We start from the raw sequence: 24297 nt of genomic DNA, 5'->3' as shown, positions 1-24297 counted from the left end.
ATAAACATACATTGGACAAAAGATAGCCTCTTCAATAAATGGTGCTGGGAAAACTGGAACTCCATATATAGCAAAATGAAATTAATTCCCTCCCTCTCACCCTGCACAAAAATCAAATCAAAGTGGATCAAGGGCCTAAGCATTAGACCAGAGACCTTGAGCCTATTGAAAAAAAAAGTAGGCCCAAATCTCCATCATGTTGGCTTAGGAATTCAATTACTCAACAAGACTCCTAAAGCATAAGAAGTAAAATAAAAAATCAATAAATGGGATGGTATCAAACCCAAAAGATTCTTCATCAGCAAAGGAAACAATCAAGAATGTGAAGAGAGAGCCTACAGAATGGGAGAAAACCTTTGTCACCGGTACCTCAGAGACAACATTAATCTCCAGCATATATACAGAATTCAAAAAAACTTAACACCATAAAAACAAATAACCCAATCAAAAAAATGAGCAAAAGTACTGAACAGATACTTCACAGAAGAAGAAATATGTCTGGTCAACAAATATATGAATAAATATGTTCAACATCTCTAGCAATTAGAGGAAAAACAGATAAAAATAACACGGAGATTCCGTCTTATTCCAGTCAGAATTGCAATCATCAAGAGTACATGTAACAATGAATGCTAGTGTGAATGTGGAGAAAAAAGTACACTCATACATTGCTGATGGAACGCAAATTGGTACAAACACTCTGGAAAGCAGTATGGAGATTTCTCATAAAACTTGAAATGGAACAACCGTTTGACTCAGTTATCCCACTCCTTTGCATATACTCAAAGCACTTAAAATCAGCACACTATAGTGACACAGCCACATCATGTTTATAGCAGCTCAATTCACAATAGCTAAGCTATGGAACCAACCTAGGTGTCCTTCAAAGGATGAATTGCTAAAGAAAATGTGGTATACACACAATGGAATGTTACTCAGACATAAAGAAGAATGAAATTATGACATTTGCTGGTAAATAGATGTAACTGGAGACTATCATGCTAAGTGAAATAATCCAAGGGGCTGGGCTTGTGGCTCAGTGGTAGAGCACTCACCTAGCATGTGCAGGGTGCTGGGTTTGATCCTCAGCACCACATACAATAAAATAAAGATAAAAAAAATAAGCCAATCCGCAGAAAACCAAAGGCCTTCTGATCTCTCTGATATGCAGAAGCTAACATACAATAATGGGGGTGGGAAGGAAAAATAGAAGTTCAGTGGATTAGACAAAGGGGAATGAAAGGAGGAAGGGAATAGGGAAGATAAAATGAATTGTACATTACTTTTGTATATCATGTATCAATATATGACCAGTGTAATGCCATATCATGTACAACCACAAGAATGGAAAGTCATACTCCATGTAGGTATAATATGTAAAAATACACTCTATTGTGATATATATCTGAAAAGAACAAATAAAAAAATCTTAAAAAAATGAATTAGTAATCAACACATGGTCAAGTCTTTAAAGAGATGTCAAAGTTTTATGTGGTTTTTTTTTTTTTTTGAGAAAGCTAATATCAAGTCTGAAGACTCCTGGTTCTTAAAAACCTATCCTCATGAAGAAAAGTGTCTATAGTGCTGTGTAGTAGTAAGCTGCTCACTGGAAGCATTCTCTAAAGATGTCAGTAGGCTGGCTTCTGTAGCACCAGAGAGCACTTGCTGTGGTCAGATACAATGACAATTAAGCAACTGGATTTAAACATTTGTGAGATTATAACACATCAGTTGGGATTAGGTTATGCTCTGATTCAAGCAAATGAAGAAAATTCTTTTTTCAAGATTTCTCGGGTAAGTTAGACCATAAATACAGCTATACCTGCTGAACAAACTTAATAGGAAAACACTCTCTGATCTTTCCAGACCAAATAAAGACTTGGAGAGATTTTAGTTGTCATATCAAAAGAGAGTCCATGGTCTACCTCAAATAAACAAAAATATTAGAATCTGAAATATTCTAGGAGTTCATTGCTGATCCCGGATACACATAAAAGAAAAGCATTTCCCTTACTTGAAAGCCTCTTTCCAGGAGTCTTAATGATCAGCTGCCAAATTTAGCCTTTGGTTCCATGTCTACAACATCTATTACTCCCCCTTGCTTATTGATGTGAGGCCAAATTTTATGCCTCTTCAGAATGCACCAATGCAGACGTGTGGATGAAAGATGGAGGTTGGGAACCTACACTGAAAAAAGCCTGGAGAACAAGCTGTTATGAATGGAAGCACATGGCTTCATGACTCAGAGAACTAAGAGTACATTCACACAAAAGAATCAATGGCCTTGGTCATGTTATATGAGAAGGAAGAGAGAAGGAGGGTGGTAGAGAAGGCAGTCAAGAGGTTTCCTATTCATTATAATCATTGTGGGATTTATTTTGAATGTTTTGGAGAAAGTTCTTGGCAACTCTATTCAAAGTAACCCGCCACTGGCAACAGCCCATCAACAGCAGCATGGATAAATAAATCATAATTTGGGGTCTATTCATACAAGGGAATACTATACACCACAAAAATGGATGAACTCTTGCTACATACATTATGAATGAATCTCACAATCATAATATTGGGGGAATGCAGCCAGATGCAAAAGAATACGTAGGGTATAATTTCATTTATATCAAGGCCAAAAGCTTGCAAAACTCATCTCTATGGTCAAGGCTGTGGTTATCTCAGCTGGGTAGTGACTGAATGGAGCACAAGAGGGCTTCTTGGAGCTGGTAAAGTTCTGTGTTTCTCTGTGGGTGTGTTCAGTCTGTGAACATCCTTTGTTATATACTTATAATTTATAATTTTTTGTTTATGTAAGATACACTTCAAAACCAAATTTTAAGTTCATGTTCCAGAGCTTTAATGTAGATCTACTAAAACTATAGACTATATATTCCTCAGGGTATCCCTACCAATGTACAGCCAAAGTTGAAGACCATTGGACCAAGTGAACTACCTCCAGTGGCGTGCTGGAGCCAACCCTTACCAGTTTGTGAGAACAAGTTTCTAAATTCTGGGAATTTGGCAAGGCCATGAAAATAGTATTAAATATTAAACCATATAAATTCACTATTAAATAAATTATACTAAAATCAATAGCAATAAATAATCAAAAATCTTTACTAATCATTTTATCCTTCAGCACAATCTAGAATTTTGAGGTATTCATGCAATTTTATCTGTGTGGTGAAAATACCACATAGAGGTGTGCTACTTGTACCATCTTGACCCAACTTTGTGCTCCGTCACATTAGTAGTTTAAAATTGACCACAGTGGGAATATTTATACCACATAAATTATTGATCTTATAAATCTGGGCTTATCGTTCTGTTGATTTTCTAGATTTAAGAAAAATAATTAAAAAATTGTTAATAATGCAGAATAAATTTAAAGATGTGTTGTATGTATAGTTGTTAAATTGTGAGTAGATTTGAGGAAACAGCCTACCAGAATTTAAAAACTATTACCCATTTCAGCAAAAAAATCATTCACATCTTTGATAAACAGGTACAATTTTGACACATCTATTTGTTGTTTCACTTTTATCTTACTCAACAACATAAAAGAAAACATCAGCCAACACTTACATGGCAACTACTCTCCGCTGCCAATTGTACCATATGTTGATTTTGGATATAAGAGTTGGGCAATACCAACAAAAGTATTTTGTGAGGCCCAATTGGCAGTATGGAATTTATACAATCTTTATGTCAGTAGCATTTATTTTTTTAGGTGCTAGCGGCAACCTAAGGCCTTGCACATGCTAAGCATGCACAGTACCACTGAGCTATCCATCCAGACCCTCGGAGCATTTGAAAGTGATCTGCCAGCACTGTCTTCCCTGTTTAAGATTCCATGACTCTTTTTATTACTTAGAAATAAGGGGGCTGGGGATATAGCTCAGTTGGGAGAATGCTTGCCTCACATTCATAATCCCCAGCACCACCAAAAAAAAAAACAACAACAACAACAACAAAAAAAAACAAGCAAGCAATGTAAGGTGAGAATCTAATTAAGATCTACACAGGACAACTTTTAGCTTAAGATACAGTAATGTATTTACAACCTCACTACATAAAGCCTGGTCCTCAGATCAGCAGCTTTGGGATCAATGGGGAACTTGTTAGAATCCCACCATCTCAGGCCCCACCTAAGAAATCCTGGAACCAGAAAGTGTCTTTGAACAAGATGCCCATTCTTGCTGTTCACACGTTAATAAGTTTGAACACTGCTTTAAAAATAATTAATCCCTTGATGAAAACTGAAGCTTATATAGAACCAACTTGACTGTAATAATAAAATCAGGGACAATCTAGCAACTGTTTATTCCTAAGCCTCCAACCCAGGTTTAGCCACTTCAGAGCTTTGAGAAAAACACATAACTGCTACTCCTAAACTTGAAGAAAAGGACGTACATCTTGCAATATAATTTGCCAGATACTAAAAAGGGAAACTGTGCCACCAGGAAAATAAATCTATTTGAGGTCGCTTGGTTATTAATAAAAAGAAGGAAAAACAGGCACAAAAATAAGAAAACATATCATATCAGTGAGCTTTGGTGTGATGAATAGAATGTGTTGCCAAAGACCTGACTCCAAAAGTCCAAAGCAGGGCAGCAAGTGCCACCAGACCAAATGAAGCAGCTGGGGCGAGGAGTGTGATGAGACACCTTCCAGAGGTGTCACTGAGGCCAGGGTAGTTATCAAGAGCTGGGGCTGAAGGAGGAAACTGGAGTGTTTATATCTTTTCCTACCAATACACCAGTCATCAACATACAGAAGGAAAAGAGCATACCTCACCCCTACCCCATATTCATTCTGGCAATCACTCCAAATGAAGACAGGAAAAGTCAGTCACATGCACATAAAAACTGAAAGCAAAAGTTTTCTACCAGCGATCATTCTTTGGCAATCTTTCTTAGTTATTTGGCTGAAAAAATACTGATGCTTTGAGAAGCAAAGGTCTGTGTGAAAAACGCATTAACATACTTAAAACAGGGTCCGGGAAAAAATCTCCAAGAGGAACTTGCCATTAGTTTGTGATAGAAACTAAAGCCATAAAATAATTCAAGTAAACCTTTATCAACCCTAGGGGTACGTGGAAAATAAATACATTTATGCCTGGGCTGCTGTACCCAGAGATAATCAAGGAAAAAAGGGTTATCATAACGAACTAGATGATATCAGAACTCAATGGCTCCAGTAAATTTAGGGGTGAAATGATTTGACTATCCCAACATAACATTTTCCTTTGAGATTCTCTGGAAAGGCAAAGAAGAAACCTAAGCCTTACTGAGCATCTACTATGTGTTTCACATGTGTGATTTCATAACATCCTCGTAATCCTCCGAGGGAAGTGATACTCCTCCTATTTATCGATGAGGAAAGTGAGGAAATATTTCACCCAAGGCAGACAGCTAATTTAAAACAAAAAAGATAAAGCTCAGTCAATATTAAAATGCTACAAGTAGATTGCTCAACTGAGAGCATGGACAGAATCAGAGTTTGGGGTGCTATTTTTTTTAAGAGGGTAAAAGACTGTTCTGCCTAGACTCTAGTGTAGATAACTGAGGTTTCTCTTAGTACATGTCTTTATACTGCTGGCATCCTCTTATCACCCATTTCTGGATGTGCCTTAGGTTTCAGATGTATTTTGGACTTGGTGGTTGTAATTTTGGCTAAGTTGGAGGGTTTAGAAGACTTGGCACTTTTCAGGCAGTGTTATGTAATGGAATTGAGCCCTGGCTGGGATTTGGAAACCTGGGTTCGGTTCAGACGGTGTCACTTATTAACTGAGTGGTCAAGTTGCATGGCTCTCTCGGGTGCCAGTATTTTATCAACTACATGACGTTGAACCAAGTACCCTGAAGGACTTTCCTGGCTCCACAATTCAACTCTCCTTGACTCAACTGTTTACAACTGTGACTAGCATCAAAATATATTAGAAATGAATTGAAGAGTTGGCAGACTTATTACAGGCAAGACTGTGAGGTAATTCAGGGTATAAAAACCTAAAGAATAATTATCTTAACTTCTATTACTCTTGCCATCTGAAAGAGTAATCTGGAATGAAATGGTTTAAAGTGTTTCTTTTTATAAAGCTCTGCTTTGTATTAGCTCTTTAACTTAACATCTCTGAGTTCCATTCTGTGCTTCCATAGAACTGGAATTGATAACGAATATTAGCTGAAGTGTCTCGTCTCCACCAGGAGCATAAGAAGTGCTGGCTGTATTTATTGCAGGGGTCATTAAGGGTTTGGCCTAGGGTTGGATAACAGTTCAAAGGAAACTTCTCCATAGAGGGATGGAGCCTGAGATCATAACCTCATTAACACTGGGAACTTGCCATTAACCTGTGTCTGTTCAATAAATAAACTCAGGTGTAGCGTGGAGAAATATAATTGCTCTCTTCTAGACCTACTGGCATTGCTTACTTTCTTTGTCAAACATGCTAATTCACCCTTTAGTGAATAAAACTGGAAAAGAGAGACAAGCGGACATATTTTGGTGGCACAGCTGGAGGGAGTATTTGAAGACAGGAAAAGTCCTCAACATCTAGAAAACCTAGAAAGAGGCTGTTAAGATCTTTATTTGCCCATTTTCTAATTTCTACCCTCTGGGCATAAGTAACAAAAGGTACCAGGAGGAAGAGAGGGTGGCTTTACTTTGTCTATAAATGAAAATAAACAAGCAAATAAATAAATAAATAAAATGCAAATAAATAACCTATCTGTAAACAACCCATCACTTTGAGGGACTGCCTTTTGCCTCCATCCCCCCAAAGCTTTTCCTTTCTCTCCCCTGCCCCATCACTCACATACTCTCCTACCTCCTGCCCTTTTCCCTCTCCAGTTTTTTTGTGACATCCTATTCCTTCCCTTTCTAAGATCTGTTTCAATGTTGTGAGACTGGTGGAAAGCCTGGGTAGAGAAGAGGAATCCAAGGACCCAATTATGGGAAGCCAAAGGGGAGTGCTTCCTATCACGAGACTATACTGCTTGTTTTCTAAAAGATAGACCAAAAGAAAGTTTTGAAAATTTTCTCTGTTTTCTATATAAGCAGATTCACCAACTCAAGCCAGCAAGAGTTCAAATGTTTCTAGACATTTTAAAAGAGGCAAGTGATGCCTATTAACCAAAGCCTTCTGAAGTTCAAAAAAGGAAACAAGTGATTGATTACTAATTAAGTGATAATTATTAGAGATACCATGCTAATCTCCAAATTTCTTTTGGCTCTAACATTATGTAATTGGCAGTATAATTTTATTGCTTTAAATAAATTATGGGTTTAGAGTTGTAATATTGATGTTTTTATGACACACCACTATCAAAACTAACCATATATTGGTTGGCAGGTGTTGGCCTGTAAAGGGATCTTCCTGATAATAATAGTGCTCTTTTGGAATATGATTTATTTTCTAACAATCCATGATGAGCAACTTTTACAGGACAAAGCTCCTATAGAGGATGGGTTCAACAACCCCTTAAATGCTTAAAAATGCCTCTTGACTAATTACACTTTTAGAGCTTTTAGCTTGAGTTGGGGGTATGTGGACATTAAAAAGATAATTATCTAAAGGTTTTCTTTAGTAAGTTGTTTCCTATTTCATTTTTTATTACTCCTTTATAGAAAACTCCCTAAGAAGGATTAACAACTGTTACAAATTATTCTACCCACCCCTCAAAAAAAGGAGGGGGAGGGAAAAGGGGGTAAGAGAGGGTTGTAAATTCAGACACAAACTAAAAACATCCTGCTTAAACTTCAGATGTTACCCATTTCCAGGACTTTAGTATTATGTGTCCAAATCTATTTCTATAGCACCTTTCAGACAAACTGAGGCTCCAGAAGGAATATAGCACTTGTAAACATCATACCAAATTATAGTGTTTTTTCAAAGATGCTGTGCAGAGTCAATCAGTCCATGATTTTGTTATGAAGCTTTTGAAGCAAGGTCATTGAGATATTTTAACTTAATGGCTCTGGACAACTGCATAATCTCTCCCCATCAGGTTGAAATTTCTACATTCTCTTTTCCCAAACTTTCACTCATTTATCATCTATTCAGACAAAACATGTGCTTGGAAAGTTTCTTCATACATACATGGAATTGCAAAGTAAACCCACAGAGTGGAAAATGATGAACTTTTTGTAAATATACCACTGGCTCCCAATTTGGCCTTCTGACTTGCTCTATCTTGATTTATTCTCTATTTTTTCATATATGAATGTTTAGTATTTTGCTTTTTAAATCTGTTTATAAAATTCTTGAAGCCAGAGATCTCATGATAAAAATCTTCTCATTTTTGACAGAGTTATGCTAGAAAGTATACATAAATACTTATATTATTTTCACTGTTTTACCTAAAAGAGTGGAATTTATTCTTTTGCAGTGGCTGGGCTATTGAATGTTATTGTATAAACTGCAATTATTAAGTTGTCCTAGACAAATCACTTAATATTTCTTTGCCTAAAATTTCCCTGGTAGAGAAGTATTTTTGAAGAAGTAGTTTATGTCTTGGTTTAAGACAGAACTTCAAAAAAAAATCCTATTTGTGCTATTTACTATAGGGATTAAATGTAGAACTATAGAACTTCCAACTCCTTCTTTATAGCCTGGGGTCAAGAGAGTAGTTTCACTTCATGGGAATTTTTTTTTTTAAAGGCAGAATGAAAACATAAATGTACAGAATGGAGCACACTGTCTAAGTTCATGCTAAATAAATATCAATTATTATTGTTTCAAGTTCTTTACAGGTCCAGAGTGCTAAGATCAAGACAGAAGTAAACCTCAATTATTGAGTCTCCAGATCCCCCTAGTCTCAATTGTCTGGCACCAGACAGAATCTCCAAAGTGGAAAAAAAAAGTTTTATAAAAGACAAACTGATTCAAGGCTTGTTTTAATACCAGTTTACTCATAGAATAAAGAGAATCATCACTGAGCTTGTGATATGCATAACTGAGCACACAAAATGACAAAAACAAATCCTTTTAAGACAAATGACTAAGAAACCTGTTCTAAAATGCATGTTCAGAATTAAGACACAGGATGTCATCAGTCTATCTGTGGTCATGGGTTTGCACAAAGACACTGACCTGGCTTGCTGGAAGTGAAGATGAGAACACCCTGCTCTCAGCTGGACTTACCTGCACAAAAGAGAGAAATATTTTATAAATCTTACTGTCAGGAACACAGTTGTTTGCCCTTCTCCCCAAGAAAGGGTAGAATCCACTTTATTTCTGCTAAGTGTCAGTGTAGAAGTGGCATTTCTGTGGGTCAAATATATCTTGAAATAGCTAGGGTAACATTTTGTAGCATTTGTGAAAATACATTTCTGAGCATTTTGGAATGATTAAAGAAAAAAAAAAGCATTTGGCCACAAACTCATGGATGGGAACAATGAAAACTTTATAGGCAGTTTACAATACACAAGTTATAGAAGTGGCATGCTATTCCTCCCAATAGAATTTTTAGACAACATAATCACAACTAAAGTCCAGAATGTCAGAATGAAGAGAATAATCACTGAATTTATGATATGCATAACTGAGCACACAAAATGCCAACAAAAGCAATTCTGTTTTTTCTTATTATATTTGTATAATTAATAAATTGCATTATTATTTCAATAACATCAATCTGTTATGTGTGTTTCTATTCCTATCTCTGTGATCACACACTGCCAGGTGTACTTAATATTTACACTACCTTCAGAAGCTGGGCAACTAACAGTAATAAGCAAGTTAAGAAGAATATTGAGCATGATTTCATTGCTTCCCAATAACTTTTCAAAGCCTTCCATATGAGATTGACTGGTTGAACTAATATGACCAAATATGATCCAGGAATCTGCCAGGAAACCTAGTTTGATATAACAATTTACTGCCCACTCTACCTGTGGAGCAGTTTGCAGATGTTATTTATGCTGCAAAGAGCTTGTGTTTATTTTCTAGTATCCACTGGCTCTCTAAGCATCTAAAAGCTTATTGGAAAGGAAATGCAAATTTCTAAATAGAGTTTGTAAACCAGTTTAATGGCCTATTGACTCTTTACTATCTGATGATAATGACAGGACTCATACAAAGAAGAAAATCACTAATAACTTAGTATTACTTTCGCAGTTTAGAATGTTTCCTGTAGAATATGCCACACAGCCCCAGTTGGGGGTGGGGTGGCCCCAAACCAATGAAACCTCAAGCTGAGCATCTGACTGAAGTTCAACAGGGCTCCCAGAACAGCATAGGTTGGAGAAGTTTAAAGTGAGGGAAACTTTTCTTAACTTCCTAGAGTTTCCGAGATCTTGATGCTTCTGTGTATATATCAACTTTCATGCATTTTTCCCCCAGCAAATGTGTACAGTCAGCTCCAGAGGCACAGCTTGTGTGCTGACGTGCAAAGCCAAGTCAAAACCCTGCGCTTGGCGCTCTCTTCTAACTTTCTGGCTTGTCCAAGTCTAAATATTGACATTGCTCCTCAGTTGAGATGTTTGATACTGCTGGGGATGGAAACGACACAGCTAACTGTAGGATCTAATGATATATTTTTTACACACTTGTGCTTTCCTTCCATTTCTTTTTGGGGGAGGAGATTGTTTTCTCTTCTCTACCCCGGTGGAGTATTTTCCCCGAAAGCTGAGCACACAGATTCAAGGTGAGGTGTGTGCAAGCCCCTCATGGCAGCACCTACCGTTGTCACAGCAACTCAAAACAGACTCCATAGACACGGGGTTTGGGGTGGAAGGGAGGGATCGCCAAATGTGGGCTCCAGTCAACTCTCAAGGGGTGCAAGCGCCAAAAGGGCCAGCGTATCCGCCTTTCTAGGTCCTCCCGTTCCCCACCACTGTCCTTCGAAGAAAAAGAGCTTTCTTGTAGGCGCGGCACCACCCCCTCCCGGCGCAGCCAGCCTGCTAAGGGTGCCGTTGTACATTTTCTCAGCTCCAAGTTAGGGGCGCGGCTGGGCGGGCACTCCTAGAAATCTCTTCTGCTTGCCTCTGATGGGAAGGTACCCGGCCTCACAGAAAGGCGAGGGCGGCCCCTACAGCAGTTTTGTCCCACAACTCACTCTCGGGGTGCTGCTGGCCGCTTGGCACGGACCCAGGAGCCCCCACCTGCCACCCGCGGGAGCCAGAGCGGTGGGGGCTCCGCGGCTGCTGTTCGGAGAAGTTTCATACCGTAGCGCACTCACGACACAGAACCTACCCTGAAGCTGAGCGAGACGCGAGCTCTCTCCGCCTTCAAGGGCCAGGGGGGAAGCGGGGGGCCCCCGCCACTCAGCAGCAGCCACGGCTGCGCGCGGTCGCGGGTGTGCGCGGCCCCTGCGCGCGGCGCGCCGCCCGCCGCCCAACTTTGCACAAAGGCAGCATGGCACTGTCTCGTCTCGCCTGCCTCGCCTCGCCGGCTCGCCCAGCCGCTGCCGCTCTTCCCTGTCCGGGGCGAGAGGGGCTCGCCCCTTTCCACCGTTAGCCCTCCCCTTCTCCTGTCCCCACCCCGCTCCCAGGCGGTGCAGCCGGGCGGAACCGAGAGCCCGGCACCTAGCTCCGACGCGGTGGCGGCCGCAGCTCGCACTGTGACGTTAGCAGCCTTCGAGGCTATTTATATCCACACGATTGGATTTCATTCATGAAACCAGGGCCTGGTGTGTCTGAGCTCTGGTGCGCGAGTGGCAAAGGTGCCTCGGCTTTGCGCAGACCCGAGCGGCCTCGGCTCGGCAGCGGACTACCCGGGGCAAACATGCGCAGAGCAGGAGAGACCCCGGCCCTTCTAGCGAGAGGCCGCGAGAGGAGGGTCTGAAAGATCTATGCCCACGTCCCCCATTCCCCAAACCCCACCCATTCCCGCACATCTGTTGGCCCTTTGTCCCAGGCTCTGGAAAAGTAAGTTGGGCCACTAACCGGCTGGGTAGCATGGCTTTCTTCCCCTAGGAGCTGACCGGCCGCGGACTCCGAGGGAGGACATTGGCTTTTGTTTCAAAACCGAGCCCAGCTGCTGACTAAGGGCTGAGATAGCCCAGCCTCCTCCTCCCCTGGGCGGCTGCACGTGCTGGCTGGCTCTTGCCTCTCTACCACCTTCCCTTGCAACTTGGCTGGAGGTGTCCACACAGCGGGGCGTAGCCACACACCTCTACCCGGGACTCAAGTAAAGACGAGATTTACAACCGCTTGCAAATGGCTGAGTGAAGAGGTGAAATTGACTTCTGGTCTCTCAGGTAGTGTCAGAATCCTTGGAAGCCCGCAAACAAGCCTTACCATCCATGCAAAAACTCTTTTAACACTCTTCCAGATAGACTGTCCTCCCACCCCCCCATGCATTCACATAGTAAATGCTTATAGAGTACCTACAGGATGTTAGATACCCTGCTAAGCTCTAAGGAGGTGACAGTATATACAACCAACCTATTTCCTGACCTCTGGGAACTTTTAGTCATCCTGCTAAAATTCATATGCCTTAAACCCCCTCACTCACCACCCCTGAACAGACCACTGGGCGATTAAAGGACCACTGTGTTCAGCTATCTTAAAGGATATAATAATTTAATAAACTTTATTGATGCTGAGTACCAAGGGCTTAGGACACAAACAGCATCAATGTATCCTTGGTCTTTCTCTATATGGAAAGGCAGGGGGGGAAAGGAGCCATATTTTATTTTAAGCGCCATTTATTTGTTCCATCCCATGCCTCCCATCCCCCCCCCCCAAACATGAAAGCATTTCAAAAGAAAATAAACTTTTCTATCCCTCAGCCTTTTCCAGGAAAACATCTTCAGTTTCCCAGGTGGATTACTTTCTCCACCTAGAATTCCCGATGAATTTCCGGTCATTAAACATTTCTACTCTCCCTCCATTAGTTTATACATATATTCTCTTCTTAGAGGTAAACACTATGGGCACGGAGAAAATGTTTTACAAGGAAAGGTATCACGGGTAACCTGCTCTGTTTGAACCATACTCACTGCACTATTGTTGGAAGCAGAGTTATCAAGACTCTAAACTCTGGTACCATGAAGACAGGGCAGTAAAAAGTAAAGTAGGGGTGTCTCAAGAACTTCAACACACACAAGGGACCCATCACTCACTTGGCACAAACTGACTTCCTTTAGTCTATTTTAAAAATGACTCCATTTTGAAAGGCCTAATCAATATATATTCTTTTCAGGAACACATTTCCTGGGAAAAGTTAATTAACCCTGTTCACTCCTAGCAATCACTCCTCTTCATTGCAAGCTGTTTCTTTTCAAAATGCCCTAGGGGCTAAGATAGTAACTTAAGAAATGAGAATCAACATGTGTTACAACCCTCACATGTGGCCAGCACAGGACTATGTGGCATAAAACCTATTTTTGTCATTTAATGGGCACAACAACTGAGGAAGCAGATGCTATTATTATCATAACCATTTTAAAGATAAGGTAACTAGGTTCAAAAAAATTTATTTCCTAAAGTTTTGACAGTTGTATTTGCATCTGGGTCATTCTGTGCCAAAGTCTTATTTTATCTCTAACCTGCTTTTTAATATCTTGCCTTTCCTCAGTGTCTTCCATTCCCTCAGTTACAATTTAAAGAGTTAAGTGGCGTGCCACTTAAGTAACAGGCAGGTGCTGAGAGCAGAAAGACACCTACACAAGGACACTAGTTGGCAGGCCATTGCCTTTTCCTCCCAGGGGCCGTTAAAACCCTCAGGCTTCCCAAAGACAATCCTCCTGAAGGGTATAAAGATCAAGTAGTCATTTTGGAATTGCACCTAAATCTAAGGGAAACTCATTGGAAGAGCTTTCAGGAAAATAAACTCGAATCAACAGCAATTCAGATATGAGGAAAAGTCATTGTTCTGGAATTCCTTACAAGCAGGGGCTGGGAGCTAAAGAAGACATTGTCTCATGGTGCTATGTAGCCCCTAAACCTTATACATTAAACCCCCAATTCTGAAAACAGAGAAAATGCAGCAAATTGTAAAGACTGTATTTTGCCAACAGGAAAGAAAAGGAACAAGAGCAAATAATTCCTAGAATCATTGCCATGAACATTATCTCTCATCTTTTATTAGTAGAAAAAAATACATCGTTGTATACTAAAATTGTTTCTTGCTAATAAAATCATAACATTTGCTTTAAACATAAACATTGGTACCTAGGTGGAATTAAGCAAACATTTTGTCTTTAAAGATTTTCATGTTTATATTACACAAAAGTGATTTTAAAACTTTTGAGTGACTTTTATAAGTCTTTAGGTGAAAAAATATCCCAAATCTACATATATGTTCTGTAAACACAAAAGAACTCCCTCATGATACCCCCTTGTTTTGCCTCCCCCATCCATAAATCGGTTCTTCATTTCCAGAGGTTTATCATTGACACATATTAATAGGGACATATAGCAAGTAATGTTTTGAGATTTATTTATTTATTTATTTTTACTAAGCATATACTACCCTTGAGGTTCATCCAAGGTGTTGCATCTATCAATAATTCATTCCTTTTTATTGCTGAATAAATTTCTTTTTTATGATTATAGCGGTTTATTGATCCAAAGGAAGACATTTGAGTACTTTCCAATATTTTGCTATTATGAAAAACACTGAAGCAAACATTGTGTGTTTTCATGTGAACATAAGTTTTTTTCTTTAGCATGAATGCTCAAGAATTCAACTGCTGAGTCATATTCTACATGTTTCATATACTACATATATGTAGTATATGACTGTTAAAGCAGCAACTTTACCACCTTACATTCCCACCAGCAATGTATGAGAGATCTACAAATCCTCACCAGTATTTGATATTATCACTTTTTTTAAAAAAACAAAATTTTGGTTCTGATAGTTGTGTGGACAAGCTATTGTCATTTTAATTTTCACTGCCCTAACAGCTATCATGTTGAACATCTTTTTATGGGTTTATTTGCCATTGTTATCTCCTCTTTGCTGAGATAAGTGTTCATATCTTTTGCCTATTTCACAGCTGGATTGTTTGTATTTTTACTGTTGAGTATTTAGGATTTTGGGGGGTATATATTCCGGGGTTTCAATTTTCAAATTGTAAATTAAATACTGCATTACAATGTAACTTTATTTTCTATTCAATTATTATTGTTCAACATTTTTAAAGCCAGAAGTTTTATGAAGAATATTATTATGTATGGTAAGTACTTACATAAAATTATAGGAGAAAGTCTTCAGGTTTATTGTGTAAGTTTTCATTTCAGCCTTCTGTAACGGACACTGATACTGAGACTCCAGCCACATAGAGCAAAGACCTGGTCTCAGGCGCATGCGCACATGCTACCTCCTGCAAAACATGCACTCGCCTAACCCAGGGGGCAACTTCCTGCCGGCCATCTCTCTGCCTGGAATACCTAAATTAATGCTGCTATTGGCTTTTTGGAGGAAATTATCCTAGGTGACAATTTCTAGATATTACAAAAAACTTAATGAACAAGTATTCACAGGGGTTTAAAGACATGGGAGGGAATAAACTCACCTACAGGAGCATTCTAAGCATGGATATGTTTGGTAAAAAACGATCTGTTGAAAAACAACTGTTGGAGCGATTTCTAGAGTTAACAGCCAACAACTTTGTGGCTAAAAATGAAGTGGCTGGTTACACATTCAACATGCTGCTGCTAAAATTTATGGACATTCTAGCTTTTAAAGAAAATTTTCTTGGACTCCAGAGCACAATACAAAGTTCAAGTAGCGGACTTATTCTGTAGCTTAGTACAAATTTTTTGCAGTAGGGTTCAAGGAAAACATCAAGGTCCCAATAGGCTGGGCTGGGCTCTTAATGATGAGGGACAAGAAAGAGTGATGCTGTTCTGGGGCTCTTAAGTATTGATGGGTCAAAAAGAAAATGACCTTCTGAGCTCCCTGTTGCCCTGAAACACCTTCTTGTACACAATCACTCTAGTTCTCCAGGGTTTTTCTAGCCAGACTAGCTGGGGTAAGGCGCTGCCCAACATCCCTTTTGGGGCCATTTCCCCAGCATTCACATTGTTGACCGACCCTCTCTGACCTTTTCTGTCCCAAATACCCCAGGATGTCTTTGCATGCAGCTGTCACTTCACAGATCTTTCACTTGATTAAAAGTGAAAACACTTCTGTCTGAGTGGCCCATGTGTGTGTGGTTTTGACTACTGAGATGTCACACAAACCAGTTCTGGAGATCTCTGCAGCTCCAATTTTCTGCCTGCTGTTCTAGGGGAAATCAGCTTTTGGGTGTGGCAATCAACTGAAGGCCATGTCCTTTGCCTAAAATCTGCAAGTGGAAATTGATTCCTCGTCTTGGATTTGTAGTCCAATGTATATTGCTATTGGTTTTAAAAGTTTTTATGATATGCTTCTTTTTTGTTTTAAAGCATCACTTTTTTGGGGGAAAAAAAGTATAGACGAATGTTCAGCTAACAGCATTAGAGGCTATGTGCTTTTTATTGCTCTATGAAGACAAGATATTTTTTACATTGTAGTTCCTATTTTACTGAGCACCAATAAAGAAAGCTATGTGTTGAAAATAGATGAAAAAAGTATTTTTGTATAGCATGTTAAATTATTTTTGTAGGTTGGCATAAAGTCCTTTCTGTATGGTTCCAGTCATTAGGTTTTCTTTTGGGATAGGATGAGTTTGGTAAAACTGTGATTTTGCAAGCTCTGCAATTCTAGCTACATTCTTCTTCCTGTCAAAACCTCTCCTACCAAGATGGTGTTCCACTGGTCTAGCTCAGTATGCACAAGAGGAGGTAGCAGACAGCCATTATGGTCATCTATCTGGCTTTGTTCAGGTATGGCATTACAGATTGTAAAATATGTACATCCACAATTCTAGAAAGGAGAAAAACATAACAGTCTAACATCTGATGTGTGGCTTTGGCTTTTTAAAGGTAAAAATATGATTATGTACTAGAAAAAAATCTTCATTTGAAAAGGACATTTATTTTAGGAATAAACTAATATTAATAGACATTCTTAATATTTCAAAAGATGTTAATGCTATACTTCAACTTTACCTAATTAAAAGTAAATTATACTTCTGTGTCATCAATATTTTATATAATACCATTTATATAATACCTGTTTCTCTTTACTAAACAGCTAAAAATATAAAACAAAACAAACCCTCCCCTGCCAAACCCCCAAAACCAAAAACCCTAAACATAACATTAGAAGAATCAGAATGTAGTAGAAAGATAAATAAAACAGAATTTTATTTTGGAGATCCACTAATTAGCTATGTTGTTCTGCTCTAGTTTCTTAACCTTCCATACCACAATGTTCCATATGTGAAAGGGGGACAGGAATAATAACTTTCTAAAAATTATTGAGCATTAAGTGAAACAAAAATGTCTCATAAAAGTGTGAAGTTCTGTAAATACTGGGTCAATGTATAAATGGGCCCAATAAGAGGCTATTTAAAAGTTCTGTACAGCACAGGGAATCATTTGATTTGGGAGTACCAAACATTCATTGTAGAGGAACTATATCAACTATATCATTCCCACAATTCACCCTACCTACCTGAAACCACTGTGTGTGTGTGTGTGTGTGTGTGTGTGTGTGTGATGTTTTTGTGTATGTGTATCTCCAACAAATTCTGTGAGGTAGAAAGTTTTGAGTATTTTGCTCTGTTATTGACTTGCAACTGCTGTGTTTTCCTGAGCTTACAAGCGAGCTACATTGTATGCAGAAACTAGAAGAGTATGTAGACTATAAATGTGCACACATACCTCATTTCAGAATATTATTATCACATTTTCCTGCTTACCAAGCATCTTTAATACATGTCAATTAATCTTCATGACAACTTTGAGAAATATTATCCTCAATGTGAAAAATGGGAAAAAGACATTTCTCCAGAGGGTGCAGCGTTTTGCTGTTAGCAGAGGGGGAACCAGAAATATCGACTAACCCAAAATTCTAAGCCTGCCCTTCTGACCTTGTGGAAGTTCATATCCTTAAATAATTTAGTATCTAGTACACTAACTTGTATATAGATTCCTTTAAGAGGAATATAGGCTTTTAGAAACATTTCTGCTTTGGAAGGAGACCTAACAGTCTTTAGAATAAAGCTACATGATGAAGCTTTTCTTTAATTGGCACCTTACTCCTTTTATAATCATTCCTAATCTAAATGTGCAGAGAACCTGACTTCTTGTCCAGGTCTCAAGAATAGACATCTCCATGAACACAGTTTCAGAGTAAATATTTGTTTAATATTTCACATGACCTAAATTTACCTCTTGGTTAAACTCCCCTACATGGACAAGCAGTTAACTGTATGACATAAGCAGTTCAGCACCTCAGGATCAGTCACGAAGGTGAACAATCCATTAACTTGTAAACATAAACCAGTGACTCCTGGATCAGGGACAAAGTCTCACTTCCCAACACAGCATCAATCTTAAGAGAAGCCTGAAGTTTTGGTGAGAGGCATGGAGTGTCGCTGGTTCTCCATAAACTGCATAATGGATAGCATTATGGGCAGTAAAGCCCATAGCAAAAAGTTTTTAATATAGGTTGAATATTCCTAATAAGAAAATCTGAATTACTCTAAATTCTGAAAAATTTTGAGCACCCACATGATGAGACAAGTAGAAAATTCCACACTAGGAAACCTTGTTCCATGCACAAAATTATTAAAAATATAAATTTACCTTCATGTACATGTATAATGTATATGAAACATAAATGAGTTTATGCATTTAGACTTAGATCCATCCCCAAGATAGTGCATTACATAATTACAGATATTCCCCAAATCCAAAATCTGAAACAGTTCTGATTCCAAGAATTTTGGACAAATGATACTCAATGTGTAATGGCAAATGATAAAACATTTACAGGACTTCTTAGTTATAATTTCCTTTAATCACTCATTTATATAGGCCATCTACATAATTTTTGACAAAGCTGTGATTGTAACGGAAGCTTGGCTTCATTTGTTCTATTGTAATTATTGCCAAAATTGATTACCCATAAAAACAGTACTTTGAGATTAAGAAATTGTTTCATAAAGGTTAAACACCAAGATTACTACCTAATTCTTAATCAGTCACAACACAAGCTAACGTTTAGTAAGCACCGACTATGTGTTGGGCATGGTGTTGAATGCTTTTACATTTATTAGCTCCTTTAACTTTACAGAGGAAGTACAACATCCACATCTTGTACATGAGGAATCCAAGAGTCAGAAAGCTCAAGTCTCTTGCTACAGGTCAAATACCTCTTAATATTTTATATTTTAAAAACCTCAGGTAAGTTAGAGGTTGAGTAGAGTTGAAGGGAACTGATATTCATGAGGATCTCATGGTCTTTGACAAATGGCCAACACCTGTGGATGGGGTGTCTACTACCAATTCAAAGAAAACACATGATTTCTGGGGAAATATACAACAGCCTTTAGTTTATTCCTTGCTATTTCCTTAAGGGATTATTGTTCCACTTCCTAATGAAACAGACAGGATACTTCAATAATGTCACCTTGTGCCAACAATGTCATGCTGATAAGAGGGGGAAAGGCAGGCAGAAAAAACAGATGGAGTTGCTATGAAATCTGATTTTAAAATGTGGGCAACATGGGTAAGGTAGGGATATAGTCTTCTAGTGAGGATAGCACTTAATCTTAATTACTGTAGTAAAGAATATTTCTTGCTCTTTTAATATTCATATCTGTTGATTGGGGGAATAATCTAGACATATATAACCCCATTAGCTTGAAAACGGTGCTTCTTTCTTCTTAATTATTGTTCAATAAAATATTCTTGTTGAATACCTTGATTCTTTAAGTCACATGCCACCTGAAGGGACAGTAGTGTTTGTGTGAGATGGATACCAAATGAGGTACTAATCGGAAACAAGAAGTACCAAATTGATTCTTTTCTTAGTGGTTTTCAATACTTTAACCCAAATCATATCACTCTTTAATGGAAAGGTGATATATCATGTACTGTGACTATAGAGTTCTGCTTCCTTAGAAAGGAATCTATCACAACTATTACTCCTTGAAGTATTATTGTTTGTACTGTGTACAATTCTGGGCTTCATATTTCTTCTCATGAACCATTTTAGTTGGCGATTATTCTGGATAATTGTTTTTTTTTTGTTTGTTTGTTTGTTTTGTGGTGCTGGGGATTGAACCCAGGGCCTTGTGCATGTGAGGGAAGCACTCTACCAACTGAGCTATATCCCCCAGCTCTTGAATAATTGTTTAGAGAACCACAGGTTTATGAAAAACATGCTGGAATTCTCTTTAACTGTTTACTCTTATATACTACTACATGTCAATGAGAGACTGAGATCCTAGTGGACTATGAAGTGCCTTGTTTTCTGGTTGTTTTTTTTTTTTTTGTATTAGGGATTGAACTCAAGGGCACTTGGGGGCTGTGCCACAATCCCAGCCATATTTTGTATTTTGTTTAGAGACAGGGTCTCACTGAGTTGCTTAGCACCTTGCTATTGCTAAAGCTTGCGATCTTCCCATCTCACCCTCCCAAGCGGCTGGGACTGCAGCCGTGCGCCACAGCACCTGGCTAAGTGCCTTGTTAAAAGGAACATTAGGTTGTAGCCAGATAATTTGAATCTTAATTTTATTTATTGTATTTCATTAAATTTAATGTATTCCACTTCATTTTGATTTAACCAAAGTGGTAAACTATGCTAACTATATCCATTACATTTTTTTTTGACTTGGTATTCTTTTGGCCCTACACAATAGTGAGCAACAGAGATAGCATGGGGGTATATCTTGCCATTGGCCTGAGAGTCAGATAATTAGACATTGGCCTGGCTGTTACCAGTTCCTTGTGGGAGCATTTTCTTGGCTCATATCACTTTTCTCAAGGCCTACTTTCCTCATCTGTTAAATAAAAATGCTCAGACCAGAGTACAGTTTAATGGCGTACTAGACTTCCAGAGTGAATATACTTTTTTTTTAGGTTATGGGGATTGAATTCAGAGGTGATCTGCACTGAGCTACATCTCATCTTTGCATTTTTTATTTTGAGACAGTCTCACTAAGTAGCCCAGGTTTGGCCTCCAACTTGGGATGATCTTGCCTCAGTCTCTTAAATAGTTGGGATTATGGGCATGCATCACCACACCTGGCTACACTATTCATTTTTAAATCATATTTAAAAATAGAGAAGAAAGGGCTGGGGTTGGGCGTTAGACACTGGGTTTGATCCTCAGCACCACATAAATAAATAAAAGTACTGTGCCCATCTACAACTAAAAAAAAAAGTTTTTAAAAAATACAGAAGACAGAGTGGCCTCAAAATGTGTTTCACACTTTTATTATTGAAACATTTTAAATTTATTCAGTAAGCATTGAATTACTTCTTCCCTTGTATTTATCACTAAATCAAGCTGACAGTTTCATTAATTACTTATAGATGGCCAATTGATTTGGGGCAGTGCCAAATAAAATAGAGGACAGTTAATTATATTCAAATATTCCATGCAATATTTGGTATATATTTCTGTAAAAATATTTCTATAAATATCAATAGTGTTTTGTATTTTTATTTTCTAAATGTGACAACTTACTTGGATTGGAAAGGATAAATGAGGAGGGAAGAAAAGTTGGATGGAAAGAAAGAAGACAAAATCATTTTTTGAATTACACAAATAATAAATTTAATAATAAACAGAAGGAGGGAAGATAAACTAGTCAAGCAGCAATTCTCAAAGTATGTTCTATGAAACAATCCTGGGTAAAAGTCTAATGTTGATGGTTAAATTAAGTAAATTTTTTAAGTAAATGGTTAAATTATCCTTTATTAATGAATTTTTTATTTTATTGCAAGACTTCCTAGGACATTATATGTAAAAGTAAATTATGCATTTATAAGAAGAAAATAGTCTACATGAGCTGCCTGTACCTATTTGACAAGGAGGATCTTCTTTGTTGTCTTAAAATACCTGTCTTCATGGTTGCAAATGAAATAGGAACACTAATAGTGTTTTATGGAACATACTTTGTGAGCATCAGAATAAATAATATAAATAGCATACAGCATGGATCACTCATGGCAAATGTGTAATGACAAGGATGCTTCTTTCTGATTGGGAGTACATATGAGTCAATGTGGTCAATTATTCAAAAATTATCTGTCCTGGTTACCCCAAACCACAGATTATTGCCAGCTATCATCACATGGCACAAATACTTCCATTAAAATTGTTGGTCCAGTGTGTACCAGCAATGCTGATTATAAAACATTGTTATTAGTGCAGCATAGAAACAGCTTGACTCGGTATTAGAAAGTATTTCCTTACGTTAAATTTATGGTCTACAATGAGTGACAGACACTCAGAAGGGTCCAGAGTTTTGTTGCAAATGAAATAGGAACACTAAGCTTGTTTACATCTTGAAAAAGTGTATGTCACAATCATGAAAATTAAGTATATGCTATTATGGTCGATGAAGTATTTTTTATTTAAATATTTTGTTTAATTTATACTTTTTTTTTGTCACTGATTTTCTCAGCTGAAACCCTGAGTTACTACTATTGTATGGCATTCTTCAAAAGTTTTACAGTGGGCCTCATTTATGACTAAGCTGGCAGTACTTCTCTGAGTGACTTCAATTGTTCCCCAATTTGGTGCAGCGGTGTAACCACCACAGAGCCTTAGGAGTCAACCCAAATCCCTCCCTCTCCCATCCTCAAAACCAACAATCTCAATCAAATACTAAAGTGATATTTAAAATGCTAAAAGGCAGACCCAAGTGAACAGAAGGGAGAAACCAAAATTTTGGAATGATGTGTCATTTAGTAACCCGTTTTTGAATAAATGGAAGAGTATGCATAATTTTTAAAAAATAATAGTAATAACAATCCAATACACTTTCTGAATGCTCACTCTGTATTTATTGTCACTATTGAGTGCTTTGTCTCATTTAATCCTTGTGGCAATCCTGGGAAGTAGTTTTTATTCCCATTGTACAGTGTTATGGTTTGGAATATGAAGCTTCCCATAAGACTCAGTGTTGAAGATTTGTTCCCCAATGCAGCAATGTTCAGAAGTGGGAATTCAAAGGTGGAAAAGTGGTAGGATCATGAAGGCTCTGACTTCATTCATGGATTAATCCACAGAGGAATTCATATTTGGGTTTCTGTTATTTTTTAAATAGTTTATTGGTTGTTGATGATGTTTTTTTATTTATATGTGATGCTGAGAATCGAACCCAGTGCTTCACACATGCTAGGCAAGAGCTTTACCACTGAGCCACAACCCCAGCCTCGCCGAGGGGTTCATATTTGATGGCATTATCCAGAGGTGGTGGAAATTGTAGGCAGTGAGGCCTACTGGAAGAAGTATGTCATGGAGTGGGGGGTGAGGTGCCTTACGAGGGTATGTATCTTGTCTCATGCCCCTTCCTTGTTCTTGCTGTCTCTCTGCTTCCCATCACCATGAATTGAGCAGCTTTGCTCTCAATTTGCCATACCCTTCCACCATAATGCTCTGTCTCACAAGAGGACCTTGGCAATGGAGCCACCTGATCTGGACTCAAACCTTTTAAACCATGAACCAAAATGAATCTTTCCTCTAAATATTTTTCCCCTCTGAGGTATTTTGTCACAGCAATAAAAAGCTGACTGACCCATACAGATAGGCAGACTGAGAGGTAAGGAGAGGTTAAGTCACTTGTGCAAGATCACATCTCTAGAAAAGGGTGCTCAAGCATTAAAATTCCAAGTCTAAATCAAACTCAAATTCACAATCAGTATACAATAGTGCTCAGAGTGGAAAGATTTATTGTGAACAGATACTCCTTGTGAATGTCTATTCTGTGCTTTGTCAGAACAGATGAAAAAACCCCTGTTAATCTGATTAGAAAGTCAGTAATCAGGTCTTCAGGACATGTTGTTAAAAGACAGTATAGGGAAGAAAAAGACTAATTCTGAAGTATCTGAGGTAGACAAGTCAGCCATCTACAAAGGAAAGAAATCACAAGGAACTTGATTCCATTTTTATACATATAAGTTTAAAGCCTGGTTTTGTTGTTGTTGTTGTTGTTTTGTTTTGAGTACAACATTAAGGAATGCTAGTGGATTCTAAGTTTTCTAAAAATTTATCCAATATAAAAATGTCAAAGAGGACACCAAGAAAACCCCACATAAATACAGTTATCTCATACTAGACAAAGGTGCAAAAACATATATTGGAGAAAAGATAGCCTCTTCAACAAATGATGCTGGGTAAACTGGAAATCCATATGCAGCAAAACGAAATTAAGCCCCTATCTCTTATCATGCACAAAACTCAACTCAAAGTAAATCGAGGACATAGGAATTAAACCAGAGACACTGAGCCTAATAGAAGTA

The 24297-nt window shown here is 38.2% G+C and overlaps 1 protein-coding gene across 12 annotated transcripts in view; it reads right to left on the bottom strand.

Annotated features, from left to right (window-relative positions):
- Positions 1-24297, bottom strand: part of Rhobtb1 (Rho related BTB domain containing 1) — a 129905-nt gene that overhangs the window by 60912 nt on the left and 44696 nt on the right. For 7 of the 12 annotated variants that reach the window (XM_078041587.1, XM_078041597.1, XM_078041623.1 and 4 more), the window contains one exon: positions 9086-9136. The exons of 1 other annotated variant lie outside the window; for it this stretch is intronic. The gene's annotated coding sequence lies outside the window, so the exon portion shown is untranslated. Of the gene's footprint in view, positions 1-9085; positions 9137-11188; positions 11524-11880; positions 12013-24297 lie in introns of those variants that run through there. 4 more of the 12 variants (XM_078041607.1, XM_013362418.4, XM_078041622.1 and 1 more) reach the window with 4 other exon arrangements.

The sequence above is a fragment of the Ictidomys tridecemlineatus genome, chromosome 1, assembly GCF_052094955.1.
Source record: "Ictidomys tridecemlineatus isolate mIctTri1 chromosome 1, mIctTri1.hap1, whole genome shotgun sequence".
NCBI lineage: Eukaryota > Metazoa > Chordata > Mammalia > Rodentia > Sciuridae > Ictidomys > Ictidomys tridecemlineatus.
The sequence above is the reverse complement of the archived record's forward strand: the minus strand, read 5'-3'. Positions and strand labels throughout refer to the sequence as shown.